The following is a 14,728-nucleotide window of genomic DNA, read 5'->3' on the forward strand; positions in this document are numbered from 1 at the left end:
TTTTGTTATGAATGTCCATATAACTACCTTTTTTTAAAAAAAAAAAAAGGTTCAAAGAAAATATAGGACCAAACCTAAATTATTTTTCTTAAGACTCTTTTTGTTATTATAAAGCTGGTCAGAAAATGGAATTTCCATCTCATAGGAATTTCCAACATTTGAAAATGGTTTATTCTTAATTGCGAGGAAAAGAAATTTCAAAATATTGCACAGAATGGAAGTGCTGAAATATTTCAATCTGGAAACTCTGAAATGACCTTATCAAAACATTTTGTTTCAATAACATCAAAACATAACAATATAAAATACAATATTAAAAATATAATTAAAAATTATACCATAATACAAAAGTAAAAAAGAAATGAGAAATTCAAAACAAAAGATATTCCATTTAATTTTCAATAGTTTCAAAAATTTTATAGAAAATGTTGAAATTGACACATTGTCACAAAACATTTCCATTTTGTTGAAACAGAATTATCCAATTGAAAAGTATTCCTTCAAGAAATGTACACCACCCCTAGTGACTTAGCACCGTTTGCTAGTGTTACAAATTCATTTTTGAACAACTGTGCCATAAGGATTCTCATTAGCTTTAATTTTTGTTTTTAAAATAACATTTAAAAATAGAATAAGGCAAAATTATAGTGTATATAGCGTAGTAAGTCATTAAATTGTTTATGAGCCCTCTAGTGGTACTCACAGTGTTCTGTGTTTTTAGAAGCTGCAAGAAACCAGCGTGTATGCAGTTAGTCCTTCGATATTTTTATATATTTAGTAAACACAATTATTTGGGACTCAGCTATGCCCATGTGGTTTCCTCATGTTGTTTTTATTTATTAAAAAGCAAAAGGCATTAAAAAACAGATTTTGTTTTTGTTATTTCAAACCACATCAAATATCCTATTACTCCTTTCTAGAACTCAGATTAGTTCACAGTTTCTCCCATAGTGCTCCCAGAGGGCAATAACTGGCCAAAAATAAACATATTATTTATAACCACACTGTATACAGAGCATCATCACTGGTCATAGGCAGCACATCTTGCTTTGCATGGGATCTGAGTTCTAGTGCAAATCGAATGGGCCTTGGAACACAGCATGACCCTTTCAACTTTGTAAATGAAAGTCTGGTCTCCTCCTCCGTAAAGGTGGCTGCCAAATTTCATGGTTTCCATTGGGGCTGAATCCAGGATGTTCTCAAAGAAGAAACATGTTCAGAGGGGCCAGGTGAAAGTGAAGCTGCAGGGATGGGACTGTAGGGATTAACAGAGAGGAAAAGTGATAAAAAAAAACACAACACAAAACTACAGAGAAACAGAGGAATTTGGGAAGCAGGAAAAAGACTGATGGGAATGTGGGGAGCAGGAGCCAGACTGAAGGAGGTTCAGAGAAATGTGGTGCAGCAGAGAAGATGGGTAGGAGACTGAGAAGGAATTGAGGGTCAAGGGAACAGAGATAGTAGGTAAGAGACAAAAGACTGGGTGAGCATTGAGACAGGTTGAAAGTTGAGTACCTAGATATCCTGCCTAGACAGAGAGGGTGACAGAATGGCAGCTCACCACACTTGGAGGGCTAAGAGAGGGAAAGATCCCCTTTAAAAAAATGTCCTTTGAAACTATGATGATGTCACAATTTCAAGATAATCATCCCTTTGACCACTTCCTTGGTGTGCTGCAGGAATGCCTATTCAGGTCTCAGGCCTTTAGTCTTCACCTATCTATGGGCAGGTACCAATGTCCCTCGTCTTTCCAGGTCAGGGTTTTAGGTTGCAGTTCCCTGCAGTTAATTATGATTCTTCCCAGCAAGCAGATCTGAGTGAGTCCAGTCCCCAAGCTGTGCTCTCTCTCCAAGAGCTATGAACAATGTATTCCAGCAGATAAGTTAACACACAGCTCTTCCAAAGCAGAGTACATTTATTCAGGATAAAAGCATACAGAGAAAACTTATAAAACAAAAAAAAAGGGGGGAGGGGGAAGGATTTGTGCACACATTAAACATACCAGAAATAGCCCATCTTCTGCATGGGGTCCTGGTAGGCCAAGTCCTTTCCATTTTTCAGCAAGACTTGGGACTTCCCCTTGGACAAAAGGTCATGTTCATTTGCTAAATCAGAAAGAAAGCACTGAGAGTGTTTAAATTCAACCTTTATATCTCCCAAACCTTTCCCTCTTAGCCCCTTAAAAACTGGTAAAACTCATTCATATTCCCCAGGTGATCAGGCTTCAAAGGCTGGGTATCAACATAAGATTTTGCATTAACCTCAGAATTTAGCATTAATCACCCCCCTAGTGATTCCAGTCATTCTGCAGGAACCCCCACTCCCCAGTGGGCAAGGAACACACAAATACACATCACCTATATCGGTTCAAAGGGGTATGAATATTGCACAGCTCATATTGTCAGGCCCATGTCATTTTGATTGTTTTTGGTTTTGAGGTTTTCACACTTTAGAGATAAAATACTATATGGTCCCCACAGATATTGCATATGGTTGCAATATCTGTTACATGTGGATCTTAAATTTTCCCAGTAGTGAAAATACTTATGCCCAGCAATGTACTTTATAGAAATATCCTGCAGTTTCTTATCACTATTGGTAGGTAATATATTTGATGTTACAACAATATGAATAAAAATTATTATAGTATTTGATATTGTTTGAAATAAGAAACATTGACTCTTCTCTATCCTTACTTTTAAGATAATTATTAGAGCTGTCAATTAATCGCAGTCAACTCAAGCAATTAACACAAAACAAATTAATTAGATTAAAAAACTAGTCATGGTTAATTGCAGTTTTAATCATACTGTTAAACATGTAATAGGATACCAATTTAAACTTCTTATAAATATTTTGAATGTTTTTTCTACATTTTCAAATATATAGATTTCAGTCACAACACAGAATACAGTGTGCGCACTTTGTATTTTTATTACAAATATTTGCACTGTAAAAAAACAAAAACAAAATACATTGTATTTCAGTTCACCTCATACAAGTACTGTTGTGCAAACTCTTTATTATGAAAGTGCAACTTACAAATATAGAAATTTGTTTTGTATATCTGCACTCAAAAATAAAACAAACTTTTTTTAAACTTTTTTTTGTCAAACTTTAGAGCCTATGAGTCCATTCAGTCTTCCTTCTTGTTTAGCCAATCGCTAATGCAAACAAGTTTGTTTACATTTGCGGGACATACTGCTGCCTGCTTTTTATTTACAGTGTCACCTGAAAGTGAGAACAGGTGTTTGCATGGCACTGTTGTAGCTGGCATTGCAAAGTATTTATGTGACAGATATGCTAAACATTTGTACACTCCTGCATGCTATGAATTCACTGTACACTTTGTATTCTGTGTTGTAATTGAAATCAATATATTTGAAAATGTAGAAAAACATCCAAAAATATGTATAATAAATTTAAATTGGTATTCTATTATTGTTTAACTGTGTGATTAAAACTGTGATGAATCATAACTATTTTTATTCTCATGAATAATTGTAATTATTTTAAAATTGTTTGACAGCCCTTATAATTATGAATATAACAATAACAACCAATATCATTTATGCAAATTTCAAAATTATGCTATACTCGAGACAAATAAGAAGAGAAATCCTCTGCTCCCAAAAGCATACATAGCTAATGTTCTTGTCCATCATGCCCTCCTAGCTTATTGTCAGCAGAGTGTAAATCATACAGAAGAGAATGCAGGTTTGAAGCTTAAGGCCTAATTCTGATTCTATCCGCATTAGATGCAAAACTGCCATTTACCTAGGCAAGAGAAGGATTGGGTCCTCCTCCTACAGTTAGATATAGGCACTATCCTATAAACCTTACTCATATGAATAATCCTACTGAATTCAAAAGGAGTACTTTCAAAATTGAAAACATCTCATAAGTAATAATTGTAGAATCATATTCTTTTTTTTAAAAAATGATTTTAAAATGTAGAGAGCTTGGAGTCTCGACACAGTGACTAGTTTTGAAACACTAAGAAAGAATAGAAAGAGAAGAAGAACTTTTAAATCATTTCCCAGGATAATTGGAATATTCTTTATAAATATGATGTTCTTTTCTATTCTCACTACACTCTTAGAATTGTGCTGTAAGTGAATTTATTCAGATGCCAGTATCTGTTCTTGTTGTCGTCTTTGTCATGAGAACGAGATATCATATTTCTGAAGCCTGATCTATCATGTTCTAATTCTCTGCCAAATACAGTAGCATGAGAACAGAAAGTGGAGAAGTGTAAATCCATTTTCATAAAAAAAGATTGTAAATGAGAAAAAAATGGCAAAATTAATCCATTCTGATGACAACTTTAGGACTGTAATGAGAACTGAAAATGGCACAAAATTCACCCAGTCCGTGATAAAGATAATAATGAGAATAAGAAGTTCTATAAAAGGAGACAATTCTCATGAGACTTAAGATTCTATTGGCATGGCCTTCATCAGTTGCCCTAATACAGAAGAGGATCCTTGAAGTTTTGTTGTCTTTTTTAAAATAAATAAAGGAACAGCCACTTCAGTGTCTGCAAATTATGGTTTTCCAATATTTAGGGATCTGCCAGCATTTCCAGTATAAACCAATAATCCAGTGATATATGATGCATCCAAACATTTCCTACAGCATTACATTTCATACAAAGTGTCTATTTGGGAGAGATGTTTCCAGAAACTACAACCGAAAAATTGGCTAAATTTGAGCAGCTGGAATGCAAAAACCAGCAGCAGCAGCAGCCATCAGAAGTTTCGAAGCATTGTTATACACATATGATTTATAAAATCCCTGTTTTTCTTTTTTTAATGATGCTTTGCAGAACAGTGAAAATACTGTGTTCAATCCTCATATGAGCCAGAACTGTGCTCTTTGCACCCAAGGACAGAGACAATGTGACTTTATGCCACCTCCCCAAACTTAGAACCAGCCATTGACCATGTGGGTCCCTGGGCAAGCTGAGGTGATTTAAGGGATTCTCTAATTTGTACCAGTATGGAGAAGAGGGGAAGGGTTTATGTCATTGTAGTTCACTAGAACAGCACCAGAGCAGCACAAAAAGGGATTAGCAAGGGCAGAGTCTGGCTCTAGACTTTAAAAATATCTGGAAAAAATCCACAAACAAGTCCAAATACGGGTTAAAAAAATCCATTTGCAAAATAAATGGTAATATTTGTTATTCCTGGAAGTGTTAAAATTTAGAGGCCAAAGATTTAATGCACTTTCTTCAGTTCTTACAAAATGCATATGTGTATTATTATTTGTAATGACAGTAGTGCCTAGGAGTTCCAGTCATGAACCAAGGCCCCATTGTGCTTGGCGTTGGAAGCAGGAGGAGAGAAGAGTTGGAAGGGAGAGGAGTTGGAAGCAGCAGGAATGGGAGTGAAGAAGCCCAACACTAAACAAAAAGATGGTTCCTGGCCCAAAGAATTTACAGTTTAAGTATGAGACAAGAGACAACAGATGAATACAGAAAAACAATGAGGAAAATGAGACAACATTGGTTAGCATGACTGTCTGTGGTGGTACACACCTGCAGCCTCACCAAGGTCAAGCTAGATGTGGGCATCACAGAAAAAGAGTTTTAAGGATGATTTTGAAGAAGGATAAGGAGTTAGATGTGCAGGTGCTTATGGGATATACTATATATTCCTACTATATACTATATCCTGGGATATACCACACACACACACACACACACACACCTACTATATATGAGGGACAGTATGAAGAAATCATGATGGTGCTTGCTTGAAAATTTAGCAAGTGGACAGTGGAGGCTGGCATCATGGGCTGAAACAGGAGTTGACGTCTCAATAGTAAATGTGAGATAACAGGTAGGGTGGGATAGGTTATGAACGGCCTTAAAAGGAAAGACAAGCAGCTTATGTCTGATGCAATGGAGAAGAGGGAGACAGTAGAGGGATTCAAAGAGAGGGTTGACATGGTGAAAATGATGGATTAAAAATATAATTTTATCAGCAGCAGAAACGGATGTTGCAGTAATTGACAGAAGGATCAGGAGAGCCTGGATTACGGTTTTGGTTGTGTAGATAGATAAGAAAGCCTGTATCAGAGAGATATCACGTAGAAATAATTTTCAAGATTTAGATATAGCCTGGATGTGACAATCTGGAGAGAGGCCCAAGTCAAAAATGATGCCCAGGTTACAAGTCTGAGTGACAGTCAGGATGATGATGTTATCCAGAGACAGGGCATGAGGGAGAGGGAGCTGATGCATGATCCTGTAAGACACCAGATAATGTCCAGAGATGGGGAACTCAGAAACAGAGAGATCAGAGAAAGAGCAGTGCTTGGTGAAGACCAACACAAGTGAATGGCGCTTCTGAAGACCAAAGCAAGTGTATGGTCCTTTCGGTGTGTGAGAGAATTGAACCAAGACTGCTGGTCAAATGAAGACAAGAGGGTAAGGAATCATGGGCCTTCAACATAGAAGCTAAAGTCAGAGAAGATGAATGTGAGAGATTATGAGGGGAAGAAAGAGAGAGAGAGAGCGAGAGAGAGAGAGAGAAAGAGAGCCAGGAGTCAAAATCAGAGAAGAATGCCAATAGTGAGGAATTGGGTAGACAGTAGATGACAGCAACATGGAGGGGCAGAGGAGAGAACAGTTGGAAGAGGGAAGAGTTGGAAGCAGCAGGAATGGGAGAGAAGAAGCCCAACACCCCCACCTGGTCTGATAGGGCAGGGAGTGTAAGAAAAGAAGAGACCTCCAGAAGAGACAGCAGCTGCAGACAGTGTCAGATGAAGGACTCCAGGTTTCTGTGAGATATAAACAGGCAATGAATGGTTCTGATCTTTTTAGAAATGGAGTGGGTATTCTAGAAACAGCAAGAAAAGGGGAGAAAGAGGAGGGACATGAGGTTAGGAAGGGTGATATGAAAGGTGTGGGAAGAAGGCAGGGGGATTTAAAGTTGGGGCAAATGTCACCAGAAGAGAGGAGGCAAAGAAAGAAAACTTGCCCGTTTCTGGCCCAGTTCTTTTGGCCAGGGATTTATAAGGAGACAGCTAACTTTTGTGCTTCCTTCACCAACTACCAAAAGGTTATACCAAAGAGTACAGCACATGCACCCTTAGTTCCCCTGCCTTTAGAAAACACACCTTTCAAAAGGGTAGGGTTTGACACTGGGATTTTTTTTTAAAAAAAATTCATTTCAGCTACCAAAAATTGATGTAACTCTACTAGACATGCAAGTGTGATAGACTGAGAAACCTCCCTGCCACTAGGGAATTACAGTGGTCTTCACTTTCAGTCCTCACCAGTGAAAAGCACTCTGCTTTTTCAGTTTCCCACTGGAAGTCACCTCCTTTCTTCAGTGGACCCCAGGAAATTTCACATAGAGGAAAAAAGGGCCCCAATAATGTGACCTGTAGCACTATCGCAGGTTGTAAGCTTTCAATTGCTCTTATTCTTTACTGTAGATTTTTTGCTGGTACTCACAGCGCAGAAAGAACAAAAACTAAGACAACTGATACAACAGAAATACTGGAAAGAGAGATTGAGAGAGAAAGGAATACATCCTTATTGTCTGAATGACCACTAAAGTTTTCTATTAGTTCCCTGCCAGCTGAATTAGCATAAAATACAAGTCATCCATTTATCTATGCCAGGACCCAGGGCAAACCAGGACCCAAAAATGTTAATCAATCATTAGATTATCAAAGGCAGAAAAAGAAATCCAGCTACACTATTAAGAAAATTTCATACTTAGCCTAATTATGCTTAAGGTACAGGATGAATCAGTAGCCAAAGGATAGGTAGCTTAGATACTACAGGCTGTAAATTACCTGCTGGAGCAAAATCTAAGAAAAATAAATCATATTCTCACTGTCCATGGAGATTGTGAAAATCTTTTTAAAAAAGGGAAAGAGGCCTAAAAGGAGCGCAAGACTCAACTCTTATAGTTAGAAATGAAGCGGGAATATCTGGAATTTAGAAACCATAATATGACACATATGAGAGTTACAGTAAGTATTCCAACTCTGTAGGGGCTGCACATTAATTACAAACATAAGAGCAGCCATACTGGGTCAGATCAATGATCCATCAAGCCCAGTATGCTGTCTTCTGACAGTGGTCAATGCCAGATGCTTCTGAGGGAATTAAGAGAACAGGAAAATCATCAAGTGATCATCCCCTGTTGTCCAATCCCAGCATCTGGCAATCTGAGGTTTAGGGACACCCAGGTCATGCATCCTTGACCATCTTGTTTAATAGTCATTAATAGTCTATCATCCATAAATGTATCTCATTCTTTTTGGAACCCAGTTATAGTGTTGGCCTTCACAATATCTCCTGGCAATGAGTTTCACAGATTGACTGTGTGTCGAATGAAGAAGTACTTCCTTGTGTTTGTTTTAAACCTCTTGCCTGTTAATTTCAGAGGCTTCTTATGTTATGTGAAGGGGTAAATAACACTCCCTTATTCACTTTCTCCTCTCCATTCATAATTTTATAGACCTTAGCATATCCCTTCTTAGTGGTCTCTTTTCTAAAATGAATAGTCCAAGTCTTTTTAATCTCTCCTCATATGAAAGCTGTTTCCATATCTCTAACCATTTATTTGCCCTTCTCCCTTTTCCATTTCTAATATATCATTTTTAAGACAGGGCAACCAGAACTACAAGCAGTATTCAAGGTGCAGACATACCATGGATTTTTATAGTAGCATTATGATATTTACTGTTTTATTATCTATCCCTTTCTTTATTGTCTTTAACATTGTTAGTTTTTTCAACTGCCACTGCACATTGAGCAGATGTTTTCAGAGAATTAACAATGACTCCAAGATCTGTTCCTTGAGTGGAAACAACTAATTTAGACCCCATCATTCTGTATGTATAGTTGGGATTATGTTTTCCAATGTGAATTACTTTGCAGTTATTGAATTTCATCTACCATTTTGTTGCCCACTCACCAAGTTTTGTGAGATCCCTTTGTAACTCTTCATAGTCTGCTTTGGACGTAACCATCTTGAGTAAATTTTGCATCATCTACAAACTTTGCTTCCTTACTGTTTACCCCTTTTTTCATATCATTTATGAATATGTTGAACAGTACTGGTCCCAGTACAGCTCCCTGGGGGACACTACTGTTTACCTCTCTCCATTCCGAAAACTGACCATTTATTCCAACCCTTTGGTTCCTGTCTTTTAACCAGTTACCCATGAGAGAACCTTCCCTCTTATCCCTTGATTCCTTACTTTGCTTAAGAGCCTTGGTGAGAGACCTTGTCAAAGGCATTCTGAAAGGCCAAGTATATTATATTCACTGGCTCACTACTTGTCCACATGGTTGTTGATCCCCTCAAAGAATTCAAATGAATTGGTGAGGCATAATTTCCCTTTATAGAAGTCATGTGACTTCCCCAACACATTGTGCTCATCTATGTGTGTGATAACTCTATTCTTTACTAAAGTTTCAATCTATTTATCTGGTACTGAAATTAGGGTTACTGCCCTGGAATTGCAAAGATAGCCTCTGTACCCTTTTAAAAAAAATTGGTATCACATTAGCTACCCTCCAGTCATCCAGGACAGGAGATGTTTTAAGTGTTAGGTTACACACCATAGTTTGAAGTTTTGCAATTTCATATTTGAGTTTTTTCAGAATTCTTGGGTGAATACCATCTGTTCTGGATGACATATTACTGCTTAATTTATCAAATTTGCTCCAAAATCTCTTCTATTGACACATCAGTCTGGGACAGTTCCTCAGATTTGTCACCTAAAAAGAATGACTAGGTAGGGGAATCTCCTCACATCGTTTCCAGTGAAGACTAATGCAAAGAATTAATTCAGCTTTTCCACAGTGCTCCATTAGAGGAACCACTGGATGATTGAGCTGCTGATTGTTTGGCAGGCTTCCTTATGTGCTTAAACAGATTTTTGCTGTTAATTTTTGTGTGTTTTGTTAGTTGCTCTTCAAATTCTTTTACACTTGTAAAATTATACTTTTAACTTGACTTGCCAGAGTTTATGCTCCTTTCTATTTTCCTCAGTAGGATGTGACTTCAAAATTTAACTCTCGTTTTTACTCTGTTGTTTAGCCATGGGGGCATTTTTTTTGGCCCTCTTCCTAATTTTTTTTTAATTTGGGATATACATTTAATTTGAGCCTCTGTTATGGTATTTTTTAAAAGTTTTTGAAAAGCTTGCAGGCATTGTGACTATACCTTTTATTTTACATTTAACTAGCTTTCTCATTTCTGTTTAGTTCCCCTTTTTTAAGTTAAATGCTACGTGATGGTCTTCTTTTGCATTTTCCCCTCCTCCCCACAAGGATTTAATTACATTACAGTCACTATTACTGAGTTGTTCAGCTATATTCACCTCTTGGATCAGCTCATGTGCCCCACTGTGGACTAATTCAAGAATTGCCTCTCTCCTTGTGGATTCCAGAACTAGCTGCTCTAAGAAGCAGTCATTAAAGATATCTAGAAACTTTATCTCTGCATCCCATCCTGAGGTGACATGGATCTAGTCAATAAGGCGATAATTGAAATCCCCCATTATTATTGCATTTTCAATTTTTACAGCCTCTCTAATCTACCTGAGCATTTCAGTCACCATTATCATCATCTTAGTTAGATGGTTGGTGGCATATTCCTACTACTATATTTTTAATATTCCATAATGAATTTCTATTCATAGACATTTTATGATACAGATTGTTTAATTTAAGGTTTTTACTGTATTTGTCTCTATGCTTTCTTTCACATATAGTGACATTTCTCCACCAGCACAACCTTTTCTGCCATATTCTGTACCCTGGTTTTACCATGTTGCATTGATTATCATCCTTCTGCCAAGTTTCTGTTATGGCTATTATATCAATATCCTAATTTAATACCAGCCACTCAAGTTCACCCATCTTAGTATTTAAATTCACCCATGTTAGTAAGGGAGATAGCTTCTGTGGGTAGAGATCCTGAGGGGATGAACTGTAGAAGAATTCATCCCTGGGGAGAAAGCACAGGCTGGAGTTCACGTAGTCAAGTATTTTGGAATTACTTTTTTTGTTTTTTAATAAAAACTGGACCCCAGGAGGGGTGACTCTTTAATCCACTTTTTACAGAGTATCTTTTGTTTGGAACTGGGCTGGTGTTCTACTTCTAAATGTTTTACAGAAAAGGATGGCATGGCATCTGTTTCTCCTCTCACACTAGTATACATCAGGAGAAACTCAATGGAGTTGAGGTGAGAGGAGAATTAGATCTAAGGTCCCTGCTCTAAGAGTTTACAATCTAAATAGACAAAGAGCTGGGGGTGAAGAAAGAAAGAAAAGCAATATGATTGAATGGTGAAATGAACCAGCTTTTTATAGTTTCTTGTAACTGGATTTTTAATGCATAATTTGTTCACTGGCTTAAGTTATTGGGGGAGTGAGCAAAGTGAGACAGATTTCAAAGGTCTTTCTGAAGAGGTTCATTTTATGCAAAACAGATCAAAAAGCAAGACTTGTCAATTTATCCTGAATCAGGATAAAAAGTTGAAATATCTAAAACTTTTCACAGAAACAGTTCAAAAATGTTGATCCAGAAGTGTCAAAACACTTTGTTTCAGGGTTGATGTTAATCTTGCATCTGTCTGAGCCTCAGTAGTGCCTCATGAGAGTTGTTGAGGAGTACTTGTGGCACCTTAGAGACTAACACAAGTACTCCTTTTCTTTTTGCGAATACAGACTAACACGGCTGCTACTCTGAAACATGAGAGTTGTTGTTCCAGGTCCTTCATCCATCATTCTCCAGTTTTTTTCCACCAAATGCATCCGATGAAGTGAGCTGTAGCTCACGAAAGTTTATGCTCTAATAAATTTGTTAGTCTCTAAGGTGCCACAAGTACTGCTTTTCTTTTTGCGAATACAGACTAACACGGCTGCTACTCTGAAACCATTCTCCTCTCTGAACCTTGTCCCTGGCCAGACTACATCTCCTATGATTTTCTAAGGCAGATCAGCCACAAGGAGAGACTACGGTACATAATGGGAGATATAGTTGGGCCAGACAATATGGCTCATAGGAAAAATATGAATGGGCACCTGAAGGAACTGGAACTCCTGTGAAGCACCATGACAGTCCAGGCAGATGCTCAGATAAAAGAGTCAACCTGAAATGAAACGGCTTGATTTGGCTCAACCTGAAAAAAATTTAGTTTCATAGAATCATAGCAGATTAGGGTTGGAAGAGACCTCAAGAAGTCACCTAGTCCAAGCCCCTGCCCAAAGCAGGACCAATCCCAACTAAATCATGCCAGCTGGGGCTTTGTCAAACTGGGCCTTAAAAACTCCCAAGGATGGAGATTCCACCACCTCCCTAGCTAACCCATTCTAGTGCTTCACTGCCTCCTAGTGAAATAGTTTTTCATAATATCCAACCTAAACCTCCCCCACTCGTTTCCATTTTCCCACGTTTCCTTGTTTCCATTTTCCTGACTGAAAATTTTGATGAAACCCCATTTTTAAATGGAAAATTGTTTAATTTCAAAATGTTTTCATTGGACCTACTTTTAAAGAAAGGCTGAAAGAAAAAGCTATGGAAACATGCAAGGGTTTGTCTACACAGTGCATTAATCTGCACCTGAGGGATGTAAATTCTAGCTCATACTAGTGTGTCATGCACTAACTGGCCCGTATTGGGCCTTGTTGGTATGCACTAAAAATTCCCTTGTTCACATGATTGTAGTCCTGTTTCAAACTGTTATATGCAGTAGGGAACTATTAGTGCATGCACTAGACACTTCTTTGGTGCAGACTAATGAACCGTGAAGACAAGCCCCTGATTATGTCAGGAAGAATGTCTAAGGGGTATGATCTGCAGAGAAAGAAGCCTGGAAATGAGAGACTGAAAGCATGTGAAGGAGGTAATTCGTTATGTGATTTGAAGAAAGTGAAGGGAGAAAAGAGAGCTGTAGGCAGGGAAGGGAATTGACAGCTGGGCTGGGGCATGGTTGTGCAGAATCTTCAGGACAAGGGGATAAAATTTTAATCAGCTAGTGAAGGAAGACAGTAAAGTGATCTGAGGATGGACTGGATGTAATCAAATCAATAGGCAAAATAGAAGATTATTGTGGCATTTTAAGAAGATTGAATGGTGTTATCTGGGATGCCAAAAAGAGAACAATAATTGAGGAGAGAAGTAATCAGGCTCAGCCTGAAGAAGGCTAGTTAGTGGGCAAAGGAAAGGAAAGGACTGATATAGGATGAAGAGTAAGGATTTAATAGAACTGATCAAATTGTTGACTCTTTGGAGTGGGGGATGGCAGAATTTTTTTTCTTAACCAACAATGGTTTTAAAAAAAAAGTATAGAATTTAAGTGATAGCGTGATGTAGAAAGAGAAGTCAAAACGCTATGGGGCAGTAGAATTGCCTAAAATGATCAAAAGTAGGGAGGATATAAGAGGAATTTAGTTTTCAACATGCTCAGTTTGAGCTGGTGACAAGTCATCCAAGAAGAAATGTCAGAGGAACAGTAAGAAATGCAAATCTAAATGTGGCAGAAAAGATTAGGAGTTAAGTAGATTTGAGACTCAACAGTGTATAGGTCAGAGATGAAGCCATGCAATTGGATTAGATTGCCTGGGATAACATGTAGCAGAAAAGGGTCTTGAGGGTCACCAGCAAAGAGTGGAAAGGAGTACAGGACAAAGCCCCAAAGATATTCTGAGGGAGTGGTGGAAGAGGTACGAAAAGCATCAGGAAAGTACATTATTTGATGAAGAGGAAGAAGAGTAACCAAAACTGTCTTGCTAAAATAGAAGAACTGACGGTATAATTATTGTGCCCAGTTTGCAATAATCAAAGACATTAATTAAAAAAGCTACAATATAGAAAAATGTTGGACCATGTTCAAACAGAGAAATAGGATAATGCTAAATTATCTGTAGCAATTACAAAGATAATTTTATATGTAGTGAACCCAGTTGAAAACCCTAATCAGTAATATCATGGTATTCTCTTCAAAAATTCCCTACAATTCTCTGTAAAGTGTAGATACATAGGCTATGTATTTAATTATATCTGAGTAAGGGTAACTTAATATTAAGATCTGGGTGGAATTGATTAATACACTTTTGTTAACATACAGGCAAAATCCTTCACAGATTTGCCTAATGATTTTGCATCCGAAATATTTCTAAGTTTATTAGAATAAAAATAGTTCATCAAATAAAAGGAAGGTTTTTCTTCACTCAGCACACAGTCGACCTGTGGAACTCCTTGCTGAGGAGGTTGTGAAGGCTAGGACTATAACAGGGTTTAAAAGAGAACTGGATAAATTCATGGAGGTTAAGTCCATTAATGGTTATTAGCCAGGATGGGTAAGGAATGGTGTCCCTAGCCTCTGTATCAGAGGATGGAGATGGATGGCAGGAGACAGATCACTAGATCATTAGCTGTTAGGTTCACTCCCTCTAGGGCACCTGGCATTGGCCACTGTTGGCAGACAGATACTGGGCTGGATGGACCTTTGGTCTGACCCAGTATGGCCATTCTTATGTTCTAAGGGAGACTGAAAAGGATTATCATGGAAACATAAAAAATGTAGAACAACATTTTTGTGCAAAGAAGGCCCCAAAGTGACTTTAAAACGTTGCAGTTCATCACACTGCAGGGAAAAATGGAATCATGGAAAAGATATCTCCAATAGTCTCTTAGGTCCACACCAGTATTGAGGACTTGGTGACCCTGGGCTGTGGCAGAGCATA

At 37.8% G+C, this 14,728-nt stretch overlaps 1 long non-coding RNA gene across 1 annotated transcript in view; it reads right to left on the reverse strand.

The window, feature by feature from the left end:
- Window positions 1-368: 368 nt before the first annotated feature.
- Window positions 369-14,728, reverse strand: part of LOC122455433 — a 38,261-nt gene continuing 23,901 nt past the window's right edge. The window contains exons 2-3 of the long non-coding RNA XR_006277692.1: window positions 2,003-2,105; window positions 369-1,255 (exon numbers count right to left, since the gene is read on the reverse strand). This is a non-coding gene — a long non-coding RNA (uncharacterized LOC122455433). The remainder of the gene's footprint in view (window positions 1,256-2,002; window positions 2,106-14,728) is intronic.

This window comes from Dermochelys coriacea, chromosome 1, assembly GCF_009764565.3.
Source record: "Dermochelys coriacea isolate rDerCor1 chromosome 1, rDerCor1.pri.v4, whole genome shotgun sequence".
Classification (NCBI taxonomy): domain Eukaryota; kingdom Metazoa; phylum Chordata; order Testudines; family Dermochelyidae; genus Dermochelys; species Dermochelys coriacea.